The 22,462-nt window shown below is 38.1% G+C and overlaps 1 long non-coding RNA gene across 1 annotated transcript; it reads right to left on the reverse strand.

The window, feature by feature from the left end:
* Positions 1-1,477: 1,477 nt before the first annotated feature.
* Positions 1,478-14,560, reverse strand: LOC115607070. The gene is made up of 4 exons (XR_003991077.1): positions 14,425-14,560; positions 14,048-14,145; positions 11,214-11,356; positions 1,478-1,876 (listed from the first exon to the last, which is right to left on the reverse strand). It is a non-coding gene; the product is annotated as an uncharacterized LOC115607070 (long non-coding RNA).
* Between the last annotated feature and the right edge of the window lie 7,902 nt (positions 14,561-22,462).

Raw genomic sequence — 22,462 nt, forward strand, 5'->3', positions numbered from 1 at the left:
GAGAGCTTTAACTGTATTCTTGTGTATGTGTGTGTGCAAAAAAGCATTATTACTACAATCAACAAGAGTTTTAGCTTCAAGCCATGGCTGTGTATGGCAACTTCTCTGAGACTAGATTTCAGTGCAACGGTCTACACACCGTCCATTGAGCAGGACTTCTAGAGTAAGGTACTGCCAAAGCTTAGTCATGAGATCAGAAACTCTTCCTGCTCTTGTACCGCTGAAAAGATTTTGGGGAATAGAATGTGTATTCATATACGATTTTTGCTTTCCCCTGAACCTCCTGACGCTGTGTATATTAATCTTAATGGGTGACTGCAGTAACGATGATGTTACAATAGAACAGATTTTGAAAAACTTACTTGTGCTGCTTAATATTGTACCAGAGAACAAAGTACTATTGGCCCCAAGGGTGCCAGCTGACCCCTTCAGTTTTCTTTGTTGTTTCCCATTGTTGCTACTATTTTACATAAATGGAAATGCAGCTGCATCAGCAAATCAGTATTATGAAATCTTTAGAAATAATGAGACTTAGATATTTAATAATATTTTAAATTTAAATAATTCAGACTTTCAAAACTATTTTTTAAATGCGTACAAAAATCTAACTATAGTGGTACAAAGTATAACCAAGGTAATCAAAACAAATTCTACTATTTGATCTGCTATACCGCCTGGCATATACACTTTGAACATAATGGTATGAGGTGCTACACATGAGAGGCTTAGAATGTTTGAGTGCTGCTGTTTCCTGGCTAATTCTTGGACCTGATGTGCGTTCATGAAATAGAAAGTTATCGTAATGCATTACCTACCTTGTGCAGCAGAAGCTCCAGACTGTGGAATAAGCTTTAGCCTGTGTTGGCATTATGATGTACAGGCTCTTCATTAGGGGCTGTAGTGACAGGACAAAGGGTAATGGGTTCAAACTTAAACAAGGGAAGTTTAGGTTAGATATAAGGAAGAAGTTCTTTACACTGTGAGGGTGGTGAGGCCCTGGCACAGGTTGCCCAAGGAAGTTGTGAATGCTCCATCTCTGACAGTGTTCGAAGCCAGGTTGGATGGAGCCTTGGGTGACATGGTTTAGTGTGTGATGTCCCTGCCCATGGCAGAGGGGTTGGAACTAGATGATCTTAAGGTCCTTTCCAACTCTAACTATTCTGTGATTATATGATTCTATGATTCTGTGTTACAAGATGTTACTACACAATAACGCGGTCTGACTAGAAAAGAAGCAATGTTTGACCTGATATTCATGTCACTAGGGTGTATGGATTATGCCAGTAAGAGCTGTGGGCCCTGCCCTTTTTTTAGGAATTAGCCCAATTGTTGATTTCTACAAGAAGCTCAGAGAAAGTTTAGCACAGTTTTGCAGATGACTGGAGCCAAAGGCATAGTTCACAGTTCTGACCATTTATTCAAAATGCACTTCCAAACTCTTAGTTTCATCAAGGCAAGTGAAAAGTTAAGGCTGCCATTCAAATAGTTATGCCTTGTAGAACAGTCCATACAAAATTATCCACTGTTTTGACACCCGTGCAATGTTTAATGTCAGAGGGTTAAACCACAATTCCATTTTGGTATAATCATTTTAACAAAGCATTTTTCTTCATTGGTATGTGATGTTGCCATGATGGTCTCAGAAAGGGAAGTCAAGGGCTGCTATTAAAGTGGTTGTGCTTTAAGACAACATTTCAAGTTTCCCATGAAAATTTAATAGATTTTGATGTTTCAAAGTAACATCTGACTTAACAAGTGCTTGTGCCATTACTCACATGTATTTAACTGTGTGATGTTGTAATTTCTTCTGTTTCCACCCCCTGGAGAACATAACAGAACAGAAACATTCCAAAAAATGTCTTCTAAGCCTTCTGGGCTGAGGACAAAACAAAGATCAACATTAGTATTTGCTTCAGTTGTATGGAGATGTTCTATCTTGTTCTATGAATACACTTCAAGGCACGAAGTCATTCAAGAAACCTGTAGTTCAAACTTCCTTCTATCTCTTGCTAGCACAGTTGTAACGCAACAGACCAAGATCAGAAGCAAAGCAAATGGGAGACAGACCCTAAGTCACTCCATATGTGTGGGTTTGAGTCCAAAAGCAGGTAAACTCCTCAGATCTAAATAATGTTCCCCCACAAAAAAAACTTGACACCCCAGAAAATGCTCAGGGAACAAAGAAGCAGATAATAGGATTGTTCTGTAGTTCTGTCAGTAGCCTTTTCTCACAGGATATAAGAAATAAGCTTTTCTAGCAGATGGAGGGAAAGGAGGGGCACACTATATTCTCTTTTTAAGGAACCTTCTCCTAGAAAAGTAGTTTGACAGGTAGGTATAAGTTAACATAATTTACACATTTCTATAGCTTGGGTAGGTGTAGCCTATTAATACAGGATGATGTAACCCATGTGAGAAGAGGCTTAAAACTGAGGAAAGATGAAAGAAGATGCAGGATGAAAGCTACAGTATGTGATGTGCAATTTACACTATTATTCTATCACTTGTATCCCCCAGCTGTCATAGATCAAGAGTAAAACATTACCTGCGTCTACGTAGAAATATACATAAAGAGCCATAGGCAGCAACCAGGGGAGCAAAGAAATAAGACAAGTATTTGAAGGACACTTCAAAGAGTTTTACCATAGAGAAGAAAAATTGGTGATTTTTTTAATTTGATTTTTTTTTTTACTCCTATGGTGCCTTTGCACTATACGAAAAAACTATTTCACCCTCCCTCTGTCCAGTGAGGAACAAAACAAGCAAATTTGGGAGATCAGCTACTATATCTTGGGTTTTATTAATAAAATATTTCAGTATTTCATCCCAATTTCCAACAGAAGTCATTACTACATTCTATTTTATTTCCAACTCTCTCAGAATTACTAAACCATTCCGTTGGCCTGGCTGGCTTTTTTATTTTCGACCTTTAATACACTTCTAGTTAGAAGCCTGCCTTTCCAAATCTATATTTAGATCTGTATATTCATCAGATATAAAACAATGTAAGCAAAATAACATTTCCTCATTGCATTTAAATGGCATTAACCATATGAAGCTGCGTAACCTTGCAGTATCATATGTTACAGAAGTTCAGTAAAAATTCTGACCAAAACCCTGTGTCTGTAACTTCCTTCCCACTACTTCCTGCCTCCAGCAGGTGAATAAATTTCACATGAAAATACCTTTTTTCCTGGAAAAATTTTTGGAGCCTTCTACTGCACTATTCAGCACACTGCAATAGAATTTCTGCCATGGAATGAGCTAAAAAAAGCAACTATGTATGTGCTCCATCCCTGGCAGTGTTCAAGGCCAGGCTGGGCGGGGCTTGGAGCAACCTGCTCTAGTGGAAGGTGTCCCTGCCTGTGGCAGGGGGTTGGAACTAGGTGATCTTATGGTCCTTTCCAATCCTAACTGTTCTATGATTCAATGATCCTGGAGATCTGTAAAAATATTTAGAAGGCCCCGTCCAACCTGGCCTTGAATACTTCCAGGGATGGGGGTCACAACTTCTCTGAGCAAGCTGTGCCAGTGTCTCAACACCCTCACACTAGAGAATTTCTTCCTAATATCTAACCTAAATCTACCTTCTGTCAGTTTAAAACCAATCCCCCTTGCCCTGTCACTACAGGCCCTTGTGAAAAGTCCTCCTCCAGTATTCATGTAGGCCCCCTTTAGGCACTGGAAGCTGCTCTAAGGTCACCCCTTCAGGAGCCTTCTCTTCTCCACGCTGAACAAGCCCAACTCTCTCAGCCCGGCTCCAGAGCAGAGCTGCTCCAGCCCTTGGGGCATTTCTGTGGCCTCCTCTGGACTTGCTCCAGCAGCTCCATGTCCCTCTTGTGTTGTTGCCCCAGAGCTGGATCAGGACTGCAGGGGGGGTCTCCCCAGAGCGCAGCAGAGGGGGAGAATCCCCTCCCTCGACCTGCTGCTCACGCTCTGGGGTTGCAGCCCAGCACACAGGGGGGGTTTTGGGCTCAAGCGCATGCTGCCAGCTCACGTTAGGCTTCTCATCACCGAACACCCCCAAGTCCTTCTCCTCAGGGCTGCTCCATCCAGTCTCCCCCAGGCCTGTGTTTGTGCATGGGATTGCCCCAACCCAGGTGCAGGGCCTTGCACTTGGCCTTGTTGAACTCCATGATGTTCGTATGGTCCCACCTCTCCAGACCGTCCAGGTCCCTCTGGATCTCATCCCTTCCCTCCAGCATGTCAACCACACCACACAGCTTGGTGTCGTCAGCAAACTTGTTGAGGTTACTCCATCCCACTGCCCATGCTGCTGCACAGATGTTAAACAGCACCAGTCCCACTACTGACCCCTAAGGAACACCACTCGTCAGTGGTTTCCACTTCGACATCAAGCTGTTGACTGTAATTCTCTAAGTGTGACCATCCAGCCAATTCCTTATCCACCGAGTGGTCCATCTGTTAAATCCCTCCAGTCTAGAGACAAGGACATCATGTGGGCCAGTGTTCAAAAGCTTTGCACAAGTCCAGATAGATGATGTCAGTTGCTCTTCCCCTATCCACCAATGCTGTAACACCATCGCTGATCTCGTCACTGAAGAGCTTAGGCAATCACAAAAACAGCTAGAGACAAAATTAGGGCCAACATCTTGTGATCACCCATGCCTCTATAGGAATCACTAAGCTAAGGCATTTGAAAATGTTAATTTGTTTGGAGCAACACATTTTTAATTCTTTTGTTAGGTTGTTCTGATTTTCTTTTCCCCCACATGCTACAATATTTAAAAGACATTAAAACTTTTATAACAGTTGGTATTTCATATCAAGGCAAAAATAATATACTTTCAGCTGTCTTACTCTGTGTGAAGCTTTTAAAGAACCTGTATTATCTGCAAAACAGTAATTGACAACCTAAGACAGAATTACTATGTGTGATTTTTTTTTTTCCAAAGGATAAACAGATCTCTTTGTTTTGTTATTCTTTTTTCTTTCAGTATACTTTGTCCTTCTCACTTGAGTAGCCTCCAAAGCTCTGACTTCACATTCCCTATGTACATACTAAGAAACCCACAGCTGAAATAAATAACATAATTCAGATTGGAAGGGATCTCTGGAAGTTATCCCATCCAGTACCACTCACAACAAGGTCAACTTCAAAGTTAGATCAGATTGGTCAGGGCCTTGCTTGATTATCTCTCCGGATGGATTCTACAGTGTATCTGGGCAACCTGTGCCATGAAAAATCTTTTTCATTATATCTAGTTAGAGTTGTCCTTGCTGCATCTTGTGGCTGTTGGCCTTAGTCCTTTTGCTGTGCACCTCTAGAATACTCTGGCTCTGCCTCCTCTATAACCTCCCATTAGGCAATTGAAGTCAGAAATTAGATCCACCTCACTGTGGCTTCTTTAAGACACGCAGTCTCCTGCTACGTTGTCCTTTAGCTTCCTAATCATGCTCATGGTTCTCAGCCAGACTGGCTCCAGTATGTCAGTGTCTGTCTTGTACAGGGCATCAGAAAAGACACAGTATTCCAGATGTGAAAGTTTTTTGCCTCTGTTTCTTATTATTCAGCTATATTTGGAGTAAGCCAGGTATTTCACTTCCAGTTTGCTCTCAGTATCTGGAAGCCACAAGGAATTCTTGCCAGTTGTGCAGCTAGATAGTATTTTAGGGAAAGGCCTTAAACAAGATGAGCTTCATTTGCATTTGGAGTAAGAGTAGCAGTAGTTTTCCACAACTATCTCAACAATAAAATAATCTTCTCCCATCTGGGATGCATACATATCTCATGCCTCCTGGGGTGCATGTAAAAATAATCCTAGTCCAAATCTAACAAAAGTAGTATATTTAAAGCAGTATATAAAGTTTAAAAAAAATATAGTAAGTTAATGAAGGAAATAACTCTCTCTGTAAAGGTGAGGTATGTTAGCAATTTATCCTCTCCTTTGTCTCTGTTTCTATCATATGTTAAAGGGCCTGTCAGCAAGGTAGCTCATCTATATCCTCAGCAGGCATTCTGTAAAGCGTGTGTTACACATAGGAAGGTGCTTGTGAGGTTTGACAACTGTAACTGGTTCAGAGCTGAGAGGATATTCCTAGTTTGTATTTTGTTTATAAATTGTTCTTTGAGTACAGATTGATTTTAAAGAAACAAGGAAACGACCAAATGAAAAGTAGTAATGATTTCAAGTCTGGTGAATTGAAAGTAAAGGTTGAAAATTCCTTTACCAGTCTGTTCACATATTTGTTCTCTGACACAGCTCTCAAAGGAAAGCGCCTAATAAATAACATTCAATCATAGATTCAGGGCTGCTATACAGAAAAGCATAAGAACTAGAAACAGAAACAGAAATGTTGGTCACAGGGAGACAAAGGCATCCCTGTTCAAATTCTGCCGGAACCTATAATCTTGAATTAGATCTACAGAATACAATCTTGAACAGATATTTCAGTAATAATTCAGCGTAAGACTTTATAAAAGGATATTTATTCAATAAACATCAAGTGCAAGTGATAACAACAAGGTTCAAACTGCCTCAAAAGTTCTCTGAAATAAATAAAACTAAGTTGAGTCCCTGTTCAGATGTATACTCCCATATCTAGCTTTGGGAAATGAAAATCTAACCTTTCTCATTAGCCTTCTAAGTAGCTTTTCACACTTGCAGATTCTCAGGAGCCTTTGTAACATGGAATTGTCTGTCCCTTTAGAAGCTAACCTGCAAAACAATTACATGAGCATAGCCTGGATCAATTAATTTGGTGTTTTGTAGTGCCTTCAGCTTCAAACACTAATTGTTCAATGTTCCGTTCCCCGGAATATATTCACAAGCAATTCCCATGAGCCTGAAAGTCTTTGCTAATTACCCCAGTGATATCCATTCCTGCTCTCCTATCATCTAGTTGTGTGATTCACCTCTATTACTCCTACATGGCCAGTCTTTGCTGAAGATTGCCACCCTCTTGACCTACACCAGCCCTTCCCCTCTCCTTCCTCAAGAGACTGAGTCCAAATCACCATAGTCTTCATTATAGAAAATAGTAAGTCTGATGGAGGAAAAAAACCACTTCCCTGCAACGGAATTGTAGGCTGCCAAAGTCCTCCTGACAGAACGTATATATCCTGTCCCACAGGACACAGGTTTAAAGGCAAGGTGACCCACTTACTCCAAGGGTGTATTTTGCCCAGTTTCTGGGGCTTTCATAGGTGCAATCACAGCATCAAACATTTATATAATCAAAACACAACCCTTCAACCCAAATAATGTGTTATGTTGTGGAACAATAACAGGAGAGTTATCATCTGCCCTAAAGGTGAAATAAAGCAAGTGTAAAGCTCATACTCTGGCTGATTTGTACATCTGATCTGGAGGTGATTCTTGATCCAGGTGAACCTATAACACTGCGAAAAGTTATGAATGATCACCTGATAAAGTGTAGCTTAACTTTCAGGAAAGATGTATTGATAATTTTGTGATGCCCTTGCAAGAGGCAAGCATGACTGTTTGCGTAACTATAGCAAGCTCTTAAGGCACAGTGCCTTCTAGAAAAGCACTGCTGATGTTAGGCTGGTATATTTAAAACCAAGATTGACTGCAGGCTATTTATAAGTACTTCTGCTTGTGCACACTAAAACTGAAACAGTTTAAACTCAGAAAATGCACTGTCTTCATGTCATTTGTTTCTCCTTCAACAGAAAACCGACCACCCCCCACCCCCCCCATACAATTCCCACTAGCTGGGCAGAGTGTAAAGAAAAGCAAAAGAATGACATGAAAATCTAGCTAAAAGAAAATAATATTTTTTCAAAATTGCTTTCTATCTTGGAGAGATTTTAAGATGAGCAAATTTGCTTTCTGATTAACAGATTCCTTATATTATGCCTGGATCTCTTGCCTGGTCCTCATAAATATGCAAGTGGAAAAAGTGAAACTCAAGAATACAAAAACCTATTGATATATTAGATAGTTGAAAATGGTGTGGCAATACTTTCTTTCTATCCTGACTTGAAGCTTTATTTATTGCTGATGCACTTAAGTGACAGTGGTCTTAAAAATCCCTACTTCATGGGAAGAAATAAAAGTACAAAACTTGTTTTTCTCACAGTGAACAATAAAGTCATGTTCAAAAGAGTGATGGCAAATGCACAAGATTTCCAGACCAGAACATTAGAGAGATCTTTGAGGATAGAAAATATATATGAAGAGTGATACTTAAAAGTTTTTCTGACAGCTGGAGTTTTTTTGAGTCAAGATTCAACATTCTTGAGTTGTTGCTGTGACATTTAATCTCCCTGGGTGTTCTCTGCCTTTTCTGCTTTCTTGGCCCGTACTTTGCTGGAAACCCAGATGGCCTGAGATAGATAGGCTACAAAATATCCTGTTGTACATAAGAGTTTAATAATACGATAATATTTACTTCTCTTATTGTGTCTGTGAACAAAATCTTCGATGTTTATTAGAAGTTGTCACAAAACAGTACTCAGATAATATAAATATAATTGTATCAATAAAATTACCTTAAATTCCTGATAAAGTATCAGCACATGAACATACAAATTCAGCTCCAGTTTGCCCTCTGGTGTAAGAGGCTGAGGGGCATGATTTGGAGGCAGGCAGGAGAGGTTCATAGAAACAATAGAATGTTTGGAAATCTCAGCTGAGTTGGAGCGGTAATTACAGATCAGCCTCTCACTAAACTTTTTCTACTGCACTTTTTGATTGTCATACTTTATTTTTTATAGTGACAGAACAGTTTTGTGAATTACACCATCAGTCTGACTGGTTGTTATGGATGGTTGTTAACTGCAGCCCAAGATTGCTTACTAAATTATTAATATCATTAATAGAACTTTAAAGTTCTTACTGGATTTTGAACATTATTTTTATCATTTGCAATGTTCTAAAATGAAAGCAGGAGGTGTTTTACAGACAGCCTGTCAACAGAAACCGAGAGATTCAAATAATATGAAGTTCCCATCTTAAACATGCTCCTAAACTAGGTCTTAACCCCAGTATTACTGGCAACATGTTTACAAAATCAAATGTAATTTTTATTCTTTATGGATGTTTTGCAAATTCTGATCTCCAGTTTTTGGTCTTTTCCATTATTCGCTCACTGCAATCACACTGTATTTGTGTTCAGTGCAGTTTAACAAAGTTACTTCTGTTAGAGTTTTTGTTGGTAAAAAATGAAATATATGACGCAAACTAAAAGTTTTTGAATAAACATCTACCTGAAAGACTGTGGGTGATGAATTAATCCAAAGGATTTGCTAGTAAGGCATTTCATAATGTTGGAATGAGATTTCTGTTTCTCAAAGTTTTTATCTTTACAGATCCCGTTCAGCACCAAGATCAACAGCTTAAAAAGAATCCCAATCACATCACAGTTTTATAAAGGTAGAGCCCATAGTCCCAAGAAGGGCAAAGCCCACCTATGCTACTTGATGTACATATACTGCATAAAGAGCCCATGGGACAAGGAAAGGAGAAGGTTACATATATTTCCCCCAGCTGTATGAGCAACTGGTGAAAAAGCTAGATCCTCAATGTAAAAGATGCCCTCATTTCAGAGCTGGGTGAATACTTCAGTCTGAATTTTACTTTACTACCGAAAAGACCATGTAGGTCAGCCAGTGCTTGCCTGCCTCAAACTTGTTTTCATTTGTTTCAAAATATTTCACAATTGGAATTAAGAGTTATTCTCTTACACATATTATCCTCCACCCTACAAATAAACTGAAAAATATTTATGTCTCAGGTTTCCCTCAGCTCCAGTCTACTTCATTAGTCACAAAACTGGTCTTGATGTCTTGTTCAATAAGCACTTGCATTTCTGATTTTATTTATGACAGGTATACTGGCATGCCTGATTTGGCTTATTTTTCAGACAAATTTTCCCATCGAATGTGATTTTAAAGCAAAATCAATCAATCAACCCTGTATGCATGTAATGGTTCACAGCTTTTGTAGTTCTGTTTGAAAACGTATCAGACTGAATTCCTCCATGTAGTATTCACTCTTTGTTCACATTGCTCCTTTCAAACATGTCACGCGAATGAGAATGGTTTATTATTCCTGTTGGCCTTGAAGAAATCTGGTTTATGCTTACACTGGCCATGGTATATTAAGGCCATGAAAAAAATGACAAAATATACCCATTTTCCTGTATTTGAATCTGCAGACAGTAACCATTTTCTAAGCATCAGACCTTTGAGCTTTGCTTTTCATATCCCAAACCTCTAGTCAATGTATGCGAAAGAAAAAGTAATGCTTAGTTAATAATGAAGGCTTAAGCAATGATTCAATAGAAGACTGAATGACTTGCAAATGCAATATAATGGGTAATCAGGTGGGGAGGTTATCAAAGTAACCGATTTGTACATCTGCTCCTGGCCAGAGAAACTTCACAGCATTCTTATGCCTGAATTTCATTTACACTGCCAAATCCACCTCAGTGTAATTATCCTAATTTTAATTCAATATGATGGAAGTATAGTAGATAAAAGCTGTCACTTCATTTTATTTCCTTCTATTTCAGTCATGGCTACATATTTTAAACCAAAACATGGGACCTCCATTTAGTGCAAAAGGGAACTAAATTTTGAAATTCAAACAAAATGAAGTGGGATTCCAGTTGGCTGCACTAAATCCAAACTTCTGGGGTTTTATTTAAAATTTATTTTCACAAAACCAACTGCCAATATTTCCTCTTTTTTTTTTCCTGTTGCTACCAGTTTAATGTCACTACACCACCTATATGCCTAAAAACCAAAAAGGCTCTCAGGTCTTTTAAAAAAAATCTAATAGACTATCTTCAAAACATAAAAATCACAGAAAAAATTACAGGTGTCTTGTCTGGTTTATGCTTAACTTAAAATTAAAAATGTTGTTGTAATTATGCTTTTCTATTTTAACTCTGAAAGAAAAATAAGTAGGCTTTTAAAAAGTAAAATGGGTGAGTTATTAGTCTGTGAATTGCCTGCTGTGCCCAGGCAGTAATGTTTTCTAATGTGTATGTCTATATCAATATAATGACAGCACCATGCTTCAGATCAACTGGATACTAATTACAGATTTACCTGATAGACTGGAATGACTCCCAAGGAGCTGCTGCACTCTATTTAGCAAATAAGTGATTCTCCTAAAAGCTGCATAAGGACTTGTAATGCTAAATAATCTCATCTGGATACCATTTTGTAACACAGTTTCTTTAAAAATCAGAAAGTTTTGAAAAGCTTCAGCTAATACCTTGTGAGGATGTGGTAGGCCAGTGCAGATGCTTGGAGCTTCAGATACAGGGTTTTCCTTGAACTCACAAAGTCCATTTGCACAGAGAGATTACAGCCCCTGAAGCAGCTCCTCAAACGTCAGCTCTAACGTCTCCTTTAACACTGTGAAAAGCAAAAATTCTCCACTTCACGCACTGTGAAAACTAGGAGACACCCATTGAAATTATGAAGCAGAATATTCAACAAAAAAAATGAATTCATTCTTCAACCACACATGATTAAATCGTGGATCTCATGACTGCAAGTAATTGTGGAAGAAAAAGGAATAAGTAGGTTCAAAAAAGATGAGCAAAAAAAGATAAGCATAGGGAATACAGCTAGCAGACCTTTTAACATGGACGGGATATAACCGTATCAACTTAAATCAGTCAAGAGTGATCTAAAGCTCTTGTTTTCTGAAAGTAAGAGAATGGGTTGATGGAATCATTGCTTTAAAGACCCTAAGTACTTTCTAGTGATTTTTCCCATCACTGAAGCAGTTGAGGCTGGTATAGAACCCATAGTGCGTATGCTAATTCCCACTTACAGCATCAGCAATCCCACTGCATCACTGTGGGAAGGTGTTACTCAGTGTGAGCAGAGTATCAAGTTGTGAGCTGTAATCATTGTTTACACAAACTTGGAAAGCCTCAGAAAAAGACTAAAAAAGATCTCCAAAGAGGTGATTAATTTGTTCATGACCTGTTACTAAAAATGTAATCAGTGAAGTATAAAAAAGGTTTTATACTCAATATAATTGCCTGCCTATAATGTAATAGTAATAATGAAAAACACCTACAGTAAAGGCTTGTTAACTCAGTGTGGGATATATGATCCCTTTCTCAGTTTAAAGCAGAGAATTTTTTCTGAGCCAGCATCAAGAAGAATTAGACACTTGCTTACCCTTGTTGCATTTTTTGTTTCAAAAGCACAGTAGCACAATCAATTGGTCCCATCTCATTTGGAAACTCAACACTTATTTACAGTTCCTATTATGTATCATCACTCTCCTTGTCTATTGCTTAAAACAGATATGTTTTGCTGTTCTTTGATTGTTCTTGTCTTTCAGGTATTCACTTCTAGGTAATAAAATGCTCATCACAAATTATGCTAAATAATTTGGTGATTTCTGAAATACGTACCATTGGCGAAGAAATGAAAACTACACCAAAACAAATTAAAACACAATACAATATATACTACAGTTTATAAATGTTGTATTCAGATTACATTGTAGACAAATTCTTGTCATTTACCCAGGCTCTTTAATATCTTGTTCTACAGGAAAATTTGACATTTGTCTTTAAATAATTTACATTGCATCCAATGCGGCAGCAAAAGCCATTGCGCTCTTCTGGATCTGAATTAAATCACTGGATACTGGTAGGAAAAAAAGGAGAATAGCTTAAGAATTCTAAACTTGTGGCAGAATTTTCCTAAGTATATGGTAGTTCTTACTTTTTACACTGTAGGGGTTTTTCCCGACATGGTACTCAGGAAAAAAGATAAAATTGTACAATTGGTTAATATTCTATAACTCATCGTTACAGATCAGTTCTGATTTCAGAATACTAAGTAGTATCTTACACCCTCCCATTGAGATTGATTCGACAGACCTAATCTGAAAATAAGGTAGCATTCAGCATCAGTAATTATAAGCCTGTTGACTTATTTTCTGCAGATACTTCTGGGGTTTGTGCAGTGATTTGGGGCTTTTGTTTTAAAAACGACTAGTAAAATGTACTAACAAACAAATGACAGTGAAATGGGTCCAGACAGCAGATCATAGATGAGACATTCTTGGAAAAACAAGTAAAGGCCAGAAATAGCCACTGCTGCCAGGAAGAGTTCCCTGACCCCAGGGAGTAGAGACTAAGTCTAAAACATTCAGTGGGAATTAAGCTTTGTCACATCATAATCAGTTACACTGTGGCAAGAATGACAGTTCTGCAGAGTAATTTGCCTCTAAGTATATATTTTGTAATTATCTTTTGGTTTGTTATTTATTTTTTATAGGGCAGAGCTCTGTGTTTTGCCAGGCTTTAATGGTTCAGATCTTCCTAATTTCCTCACAAATAATCACACCAAAAATAGCTCAAGAAGTGATTAATAGGAAGCTCCAGTTTCTTATTATTGCTGACTTTACCTAATTATTGCATGTTGCTTAACACTCAGATATACAGGCATGCATATAAAAGCCTTACACCTTCCCTTACAAAAACTAAAATTACAGTAACTTCTGCAATCAGAGTAGATGTAATAGGATTACCTGTTCAATCTATTCACTGAGTGCCTCCACACATGCTTCCTAAAATCAACAGTTATCCTTCATAGAGAACTATAAATGCATAGCTATTATGAACAAGAAAAAAACTTAAAACACTATGTGCTTTTGAAGTTTATTTTCAGTAAACAAAGCGTTCTCTTTTTCTGAAAAAGGAAGAACAGATTTTAATGGTACAAAAGCCTAAAAAATGGGATTTTCTAAGGAATCCAAGGAGATCAGGCACCTACTCCCCTAAGCTCCTTTGCAAATTGTAGCATTTATCTTCAGAAGTGCTTACAGCCAGCTGGAGAGAGGCTGGCTGAAAGGATCCCATCCGGATTTTGCAACCCTGAAGTCATGTAAATTGTACTGCCCTCTTGATTTGCTGGAGCTTTTAAGCAACACAGGCAACATTTCTGTTGGAAAAATCACTAGTGTACCCCAGCATGCCCTAAAAGGCTGGGGGTGAGGAAAGCACATTCTGAGTTTAAAAAAAAAAGGAGGATGGAAATGTAAGAGAGCAAGATACCCCAGGGGAGGCAGGTTACCTGCAAGGTGCCTGGGGGTTGGCCAGCCGTGAGCTGAAGAGCCAAAGCAGGACTGAGGAGCAGAGAGGTGCTTTGTTGGTCTCCTCTGCTGGGAGCCCCTGCGCAGAGGAACAAAGAAATGATGAGAAGCGAAAAGGGTTGTGCGCTGGCTCCTGAGAAGATTCACTATGAGGCTTATCCATGTACTTCTGTGACCTGAAGCCAGATACCATCAAGGACAGACTTGCCTCAAACCATCCCAGCCTGGGCATTCCTGCTAGGGAGGGCACTTGGAGCCTCTGGGAAGTGTGCGAGTGGCAGCTGCTAAAGGCTGGCGGGACAGGAAGGAACTGCAGCAGGACTGAGGCAGCTAGAGAGAATACAGCCTTAATCTGTACCTTTCAATGTTAATGCTGTGTTAATAGAAGATAGAGCCAAGGTTGGGACTTTCACAGTTGTTTTGTACTGCTGGCGAAAAACTGTTCCAAGGATCAGATGGTTCACATCCATTGGAAGATAGGAAACAGAAATGAAGGAGGCAGCCCAGAACAGCTGCAAGGGAAAAAAAGCAAGGTGAAAATTACAAAACATAGTTTGTGAGGGACTCTTCTGTCCAAGTCTTATTCCTAGAGACAAGCTGATTGTGGTTATTTCCCAAGTGCATTCCTACTGCACTAGAATGCAGAAGCAAACATTTTGGTCTTTTCTTAGAAATTTGAACTAAATATATCAACTAGAACTTCTTGCTTAGATAGAATATCATCATTAGTGAATGGATAGAGTCAGGCTTTCAAAACTCTAGTTTGGAAGAGGCATAGTAAATCCTACAAATAGAGTTTTGTTACACAATGGAGAAGTGTGAAACCTCTAATTCAGATCAATTCTCGGGCTGACAATGCTATATGTTTGTAAAGGTTTATGAACACTGATTGGATTTGGTTCTATAGCTCAGAAGCCACCAGCTATTCTTCTCAAAGTCTGGGTATCTTTGTTCTGTGTCTGTATGGATGGAAAGACAAAGTTTCTAATACATGATTTGCATTCTAACACTAAAGAAAATAGCTAAATGGTATATAATACAGTACAGGAAATATATACACTTTCAAAACTGCAGAAGTGCATTGAGCATATGTCTCAAATGGTAAGAAAAGTAATTGATCTTATATTAAAAGGCTGATCCTTCTGCAAAACATGCTGTGTTCAACCCCCAAAGAAACAAGTCCAGTAAACAACTTTATACCATTGCATGCTAAAAATGGTGAAGTCAGGCACAGGGAGCTCCTTTCATGCATCATTTTTGATTGTCCTACTTTGCTCTGTCAGGAACAGCAGCGACAGCTTAAGCATTAAAGCTTTTTGACATTGCAACAAACCAAACAAAGCCTAGTTGCACATTTTTGAATTTATTTTATACCACATCTAAAATATAAACAAAATAGGGAGTTTTCGACATTCTCAAACAATAGAAGCCACTGGGCACTGTTTCCAGAGATGATGTTTTCCTCATATAAGGATTCTCGCAAGTGGAGTAGAAAAAACACACTTGATAGCCAGCTCCAGAAGCCAGGCTGGCCAACACAATCATTGCACATTCTGTCAGCACATTTCCTCCCTTCAGCTTTACTTCTCCAATCTTTTTCAATATTGTTAAAATGAGCAATCATTCGTGATTCACACTCCCAAAAAAGGCAGAAACCAACAATTCCCAATGGCTATAAATTATTAATGCAATTGTGCCAATCACACAGAGCTTAGTGCTTTAAAAATGGAATGAGATTATCTGCACAGTTATTTTCAATCAGATTCATCTCTTGTTAGTGGGCATTATGCATATGGCTTGCTTTCAGAAAGCTGTCTTCTTTAAAAAAGATTATTGCACAGTCATTTCTTGTGAAGCTCTACACTTAAGACACCAAATCAATTTTTTGTTTGAGGAAATAATTATATGTAATGGGTATTTTCTTTTATAGATAGACTGATTCTTTCCAGTGTAAAAGCCTGCTTTGTTCTCAGTTGTTATTACCATTCAACCCATCCCTGCTTTGAGTTGGTCCTGATATACACAAGTCTAGCAAATATATAGGCAAACCTGGTGGCTGAGGTATAGCATGTTTTTTTCTGCAATAGCTTCAACAGGCTGTAATGGAGCCGTTTGTGAAAGCTACTGTACAATGTGCCTGTTAAAATATAGTGGGGTCTCTGGCTGCCTCAAAACCTACAAGCTAGAAAATCTTCCTTTCTGGTCCACAAAACTCTAAAAAAATTACAGTCAACCAGCATTACAGATTCAAAGGATTTAAATATAACAGTCAATTTTGTGGAATCCGGAAGGTGGCCCAGAGAATAATTTTCTTTGTGTGTTCTCTCTGGCAAATGGTGTTAAATTTTTGTTAGACTCTGGACTCTGTACTGCCAGGTCCTGCACTGGAGGGCATATGGAAGAGACTACATAAACTGGAGGCAAAGAAGGATTTTGTATTGACTGTTGCATCCTATAAGAGGCTTGTAAAATTGTCTTTGTGCTCCCAACTCCACACGACAGACTCACAGTATCCCAACATTACACCATGGTGTCTAGGACCCATTAATACTCTGAATGCAAAGAAACTGCAACCAAATTCAGTGATGCCTCAAGTTGCATGACTAGAAGAGTTATTTTTGTATTCCCTTGAGCATGCCTGGCTAGCAAGGTGGAGTCTGACCTGCATTATTTTCAGATAGTTTGAGAGCTGAAATCACAAAGCTAAAGACACTGATGCAGAGCACATAAGCATGTTGCACATAATGGAACTTAAATATATTCTGAGTCAACAAAAATGTCAGTAGCATACTCTGGCACATGCTTAACTGCCTTACTTAATGTAGACCAAAAAGCAGCTCTCACTTTCCAAGACCCATGCTTTTTGCTTTGAGCATTACATTATTTTATCTCTTGCATTAATGGAAAAAGTGATCTTTCAAGCACTGAGCTGTCAAAATACTGCATCAGGATTTTGCTATATTATTTTACACATTTCAGCTCTGTATTTCAAGTACTGGCCATCATCATATTGAAGGCATCTCCTACAATACGAAGAACTGTGATTCTTGCGGTCATATGCCATGATGCCATTTAACAACATGTGTTCCCATCTGTGAATTTCTTTCTGGCATTTGGCTTGTATTTTTCCCATCTAAAAGTCTGGCAATAGTTTCTCACTATTAGTCTCATAAGAGTGTGGGTCAAACTCATTCCGCTGTGAATGTGCATTTGTACTTGCAGACACTGAGTGATTGATTGGTATCAGGCAGAAGTGACTTCTCCAGTTACATTTCTGGCATGTTATTCTGTGGTTAATCAGTTCTACTGAGTGTCAGTCAAACCTACCAGATGTGACTCTAATGGATAGCTGCTAGTTGCCTGATGTCTGTTTTGTCACTGATGTGGCTGGAGTGCTCCTAAAAGGTTAAAAAAAAAAAAAAAAAAAAAAAAGAGAGAGAGAGAATAAAAAAATAAAAAAGAACAGCATGTAGCTTAGCAGGTATGAGGAAGCTGTATTTAGAAAGTAGCCGTGTTTGTCTATCTCTGCTTTTAAATATACAGTCAGCTGATTTTTTCAATACGAATTAATCACAGGACTAGCTGCCCTTGTTTAATCAGGAAAGACTCATGCAAAACAGTACTTGGGATTTTTTGGTATGTCCTGTGGGGGGTAAAAGAGTGTTATTAGAAATCTAGTTATTTAAATGCTTAGCAGTTCTGGAACACATGTATTATGAATAATCTTCATCAAAAATACCACAGAAATTTGTATCATGACTATGGGTTTCAGGGTGAGGCAGAGTCCTGTTTAAGTAAACACTGTCATGAAGACAGAATGGAAGATTTTTCTTTCCCAAAAGGAGCTTAAATTCAGTCATAGTGAAGGACTGAAATTTTGTTCATTTATTTAAAGACCAGAAATCCACTCAGTTTTAGATCCAATATGAATCAAAGACTGCAACTTGAAATATCCCAAGATTCCTTTTCCACACCGGTTTGTATCTGACTGGCCCTGGAATTTCCAGATATTTGACAACCAGCAGACTGGAACTTATAGCTCATATTGATGATAGATGTGGTTAGATTACTCAAATTTCAGACATTTAAGTATAGGGGTATTTATTCAAATATAATCTTTAGAAATTGTGCATTCAATTCCACTGGTTCTAAACTTTATTTATGGATCTGAACAGACCTGATACAAATTTTTAACGAAAGGTCAATTATTTCATTGTTGTTTAAGATCGAATTATACTGATGTTTTACTTACCATACAAACTTCTATTGCGTATTTGCCAAGACTCTCAGTAGCAGTTAAATCCCCTGCCTGCATAGTTCACTTATTCTCTTCATTCATTAGCTTCAGTAATATTATTTGTTTCAGCAGTTTGGCTTCAGGAAGCCTGCCTGTCACTTGAAAATAAAATTAAAAATGTGTAACACTTGCAGCCAAACTCTGCTCATCCTGTTCAGCTTTACTGGAATCAATAAGAACACCTAAGCATGTCCAGCAAGTCCTGCTTGTTACAGAGTAGAACTGAGTAGTGGAACGAATCACCTTACATGGCCTGAGGCCTCTCAGAGAGCAAACCTTGCCACTATCTCCACATTTTAACGTTTTAAAGTATTAAAACATACTTGGAATAAATAAATCTCAAAGTTCAGGGTGAATTCGATAGGTGAGCTCATTTCAGGAATTGCTTCATATGGCCATTTTTGGTTTCGGACTTCTTTTGTAGACCTGTATTTTAATATGGTAGAATTGATTAATGCTAGTTTCTGAAACAGAAATTGAATGCAAAATTTAATTCTTTTAGAAATTTGAGGGTATATTCTTGGCCTAATATATATAAAAATCTATAGCTGCTGATGACTGACAAAATTTATCTTCAAATCTATTCCCAATTTGGAGATTAAAATGATGCACATGATGTCTAATGGAGAACACCAAGAAGGCAGGTTTTTTGAGTGACAACTTTGAAGACTTTTTTTTATTTTGTGTTTAAGCAAACTGTAACTTAAATCAAGCATGAATTATAAACCTTGCAATAAGAATGGAGATGGTAATTGTGCTTCATTTTGACCATGAACATGACCTTTTCTCTTCTGACACCTTAGAAAATATAGATATACATCCAGTGCAGAGCAGAAATTGACACTAATTCACTGACCTAAAACATTTATATGCTTTTGTTGCTTTTAATTTTCAGTGAAAAATTACATAGTATCTTAAACACATCCCCAAACAGCATCGTGGTGTCTTTACATTTTTTTAATAGGTCAAGAACAGATCAAGATCACCGTCATTAGTCCTAAAACTACTGAAATTCTGGCTTCATAAACTAGAAATTAATTTGGGTTTTTTTTGGCACTTTTCTGGTTGGTACAAGTGTTTTGCTTTCCCCATTGCTGAGATAAAATTTTAAAATAATATGTTAAAGAAGAATGCTGAGGAAGAAAGTCTACCCCTACCTTGATCATATCTTCATTCAGCTAAATTAATGATACTGAGAAATGCAGAGAAATTATGACTGATTCTAAGGACTCAGAATTCAGTAGATACAATTTTTACAGCTTCTTCATCTGTAAATGTATGCATGTGTCTGTGTATATGCACAGAACACACTCCACATTTTTTTATGTGTGACTTCTTTGCACCTCAGAGAAGTCATAATGAGCTGTAGCTTCAGTAATTCCTTGTAAGCAAATGGAGCACAAAAATTTGGCAAGGATGTTGGTAACACTGATAATGCAAAAAAGAAAAAAAAGGATCTAGATGTGATTTCAGAAAAAAGAGCAGTTTGGCAGTAAGAATATTTATAGTCCTGGAAGCATAGAAGAAATGTGAAACTAAACTTAGAAAGTCAAATAGACCAATTCAGGAGAGGTAAGGGAAATATTATGGTTACAACGGAGTCTCTCACAAAGGCAATGATCAGCTTTGTAATGTGCATAGCAATGCTTTCTTTTATGTGCTAGAAAAATGAAGCACTGAACAGGAGAATTGTATATTGCATAAACCTCTATAAAGGGGCTAAACAAAACATCACAGAGCTGGCTTCATCCCAATATGAATTTAGGGAAACAGTGCTCCCATTCTATTTATCAATTTACCCATCCCTGCCTATGCTGTAACAGCAGTTCTACAGAACTCAATTAACTTGCACTGCAAAGTTAATATTAAAGCAGCTAAGCAAGTGACAACTATTACTATTTTTAATATAGAGACCTACTCCTTGGAAAAAGTTTTACTGCACATGTAGGAATGGGTTAGGGCCCTAAGAAGAGCAGTGAAGAAAAACCAAACAAACTCAAACCCCATAGTTTTAATTGGGGTCTCAATCTAAAATCTGGAAGGAAAAACACAGTTGAAGAAATTAAGCGTAAGAAAGAGCAGTAAGCATTTTGTACTGTATGTAATACTTCTTGAATGCAAATAAAACACAAAGCAGGAAGAATAGCAAATTCTAGAAATAAAATATAAAGGGTTGCAAGTGTTTGTCTACCAACTAATTCCCTTCATATTAGTGGTAGGAAATGTTTTTATGTTTTCAGATGTGGTCATTACCAGTGAACAAGCTGGCACAAGATGACAAAAGCTTCTGTGGGGAAGTACACAGTGTCAGTCCCACTCCTCTGGGTAACGCTGTCACTGCATGAGAGCCACAGGCCACCTCCTTTACATGGATCTGCTCTGATCTCCAGTAGGCTCTGGTCCACGCAGGGACCATTACAACAGAACATCTAGTAAACATGTAAGACGATATTAACAACACATATCTACAGGAGAACAAGAAAGATACTCTCTCAGTAATATTGTCTCAGCCAGTGACAAGTTTGTATGCAGGCTCCCAGACAAACATGCTGTTAGACAGCTACATTCTAGAGTGCAGAATCACTGTGCTGGTTTAAGACTCAGACCTTAACGGCTTTCTGACAAACCTCTGGTTGTAGCTTCAGCAGACAGCAGCCATGCCCTTTCAAATTGCCACTTTTATTTTTAACATCTTCATCACAACCTACGAGTAGTATGCTGCTTGTATGCATTTTTTTCCTATGTATACATTCATATCACGCAAATAACAATCTGCTCTAAACCACTTGTCTGTTGCCTCTTTTTTTCCCTCCTGGACAGCTGATCAAGTATAGGAACATAACCTGGTTTTGTCAGACCTGCAATATTAATAATGAGATTTCAAAACATGTCCAAGGATAGCACTGAAGAAATTATTACTGAGGCTGACTTATTTCATAAACCTGTCAAGTGATTTGGTCACTGCATTTTTATCAGCATCTCCAGAAAGCTGGTGGACTTTTATGTCAGAGAAAATACAGATGCTTTTATAGCTCCATAACTGTTTTGTTTCTTAGGATGCTCTAAGTTTATCACAAGGACAGAAAGACAGGATAAAAGCCTCCCACAATGAAAGCAAGCTGTTAGGTTGTGTGGTAATGCTGCCAATGCAGTGTCACTTTGGCGGTGCCTTTTTAAGTGTTTCTTCGTTTGGTAGGTACCCAGTGTTTGCCAGTGTGCGCTCTGATAATCTCACCTGCTGCAGCTGGAAATTCACTTTCTTATAACCTCTCGAAGTACACGTAGAGGCACTGGGTGCTGGGGAACTGTGGGTGTTAAACTGCTGGCCTTGAATATCACACAAAAGAGCCTGCTGCCTGGGTTGCAGATCACAGAGTATGAATGTTAAAAAGATGCCTTGCGAGTATGAAAGTATGAGCAAGGAATTTCTTAATGTAACATTCAAAACTCTTCAGCCCCATCATGTTTATGGCTAAGACTTCTTTCACGTCTACCAGTCTAACGAGTGAATCAGACAGGTTTGTTGCTGAATAATCCCAGGTACTGGCAGGTACTGTTAGGAGCATACCACAAATATGTCTCTGGGTGTGTCTTGTAATAAAATGCAATGAAGTTATAACAAATAAAGTTTTTTATTATGCTCTTAATTACAGTTAATGTGAATGATAGCATTTACCTTAGAGGTGATGTGTTTTCCATTAATTATCTTGTGGAAGAACTAAAACGGCTTATAAGCCTCCTAGCACTAGTTTTAATAACATTTGCTTCTCTACAACACGTTCCTAGCAAACTGTTAGATACAATTGTAAATCTTGATGTAACTACATACTAGCCCCTTCAAATCATTCAGATCATCCTCTATATTCCTCTACATGCCATCTTCTTCATACATGAGCATGAGTAGCATTTCCGAATGTCACTTGGGTTACCATGAAGGCCTACTAGTAAAAAGATAATGCTTGCACTTTTAAAAAAAGAATAATCACATACAGTCAACAACATTTTACCCATACCTGAAATTCACTACATTTTGGTATGAAACCAAATCCCAATAAAAGATGAAAAATGAAACACAACACTGCAAGAATTTTCATATTCA

This window comes from Strigops habroptila, chromosome 4 (genome assembly GCF_004027225.2).
Source record: "Strigops habroptila isolate Jane chromosome 4, bStrHab1.2.pri, whole genome shotgun sequence".
Classification (NCBI taxonomy): Eukaryota; Metazoa; Chordata; class Aves; order Psittaciformes; family Psittacidae; genus Strigops; species Strigops habroptila.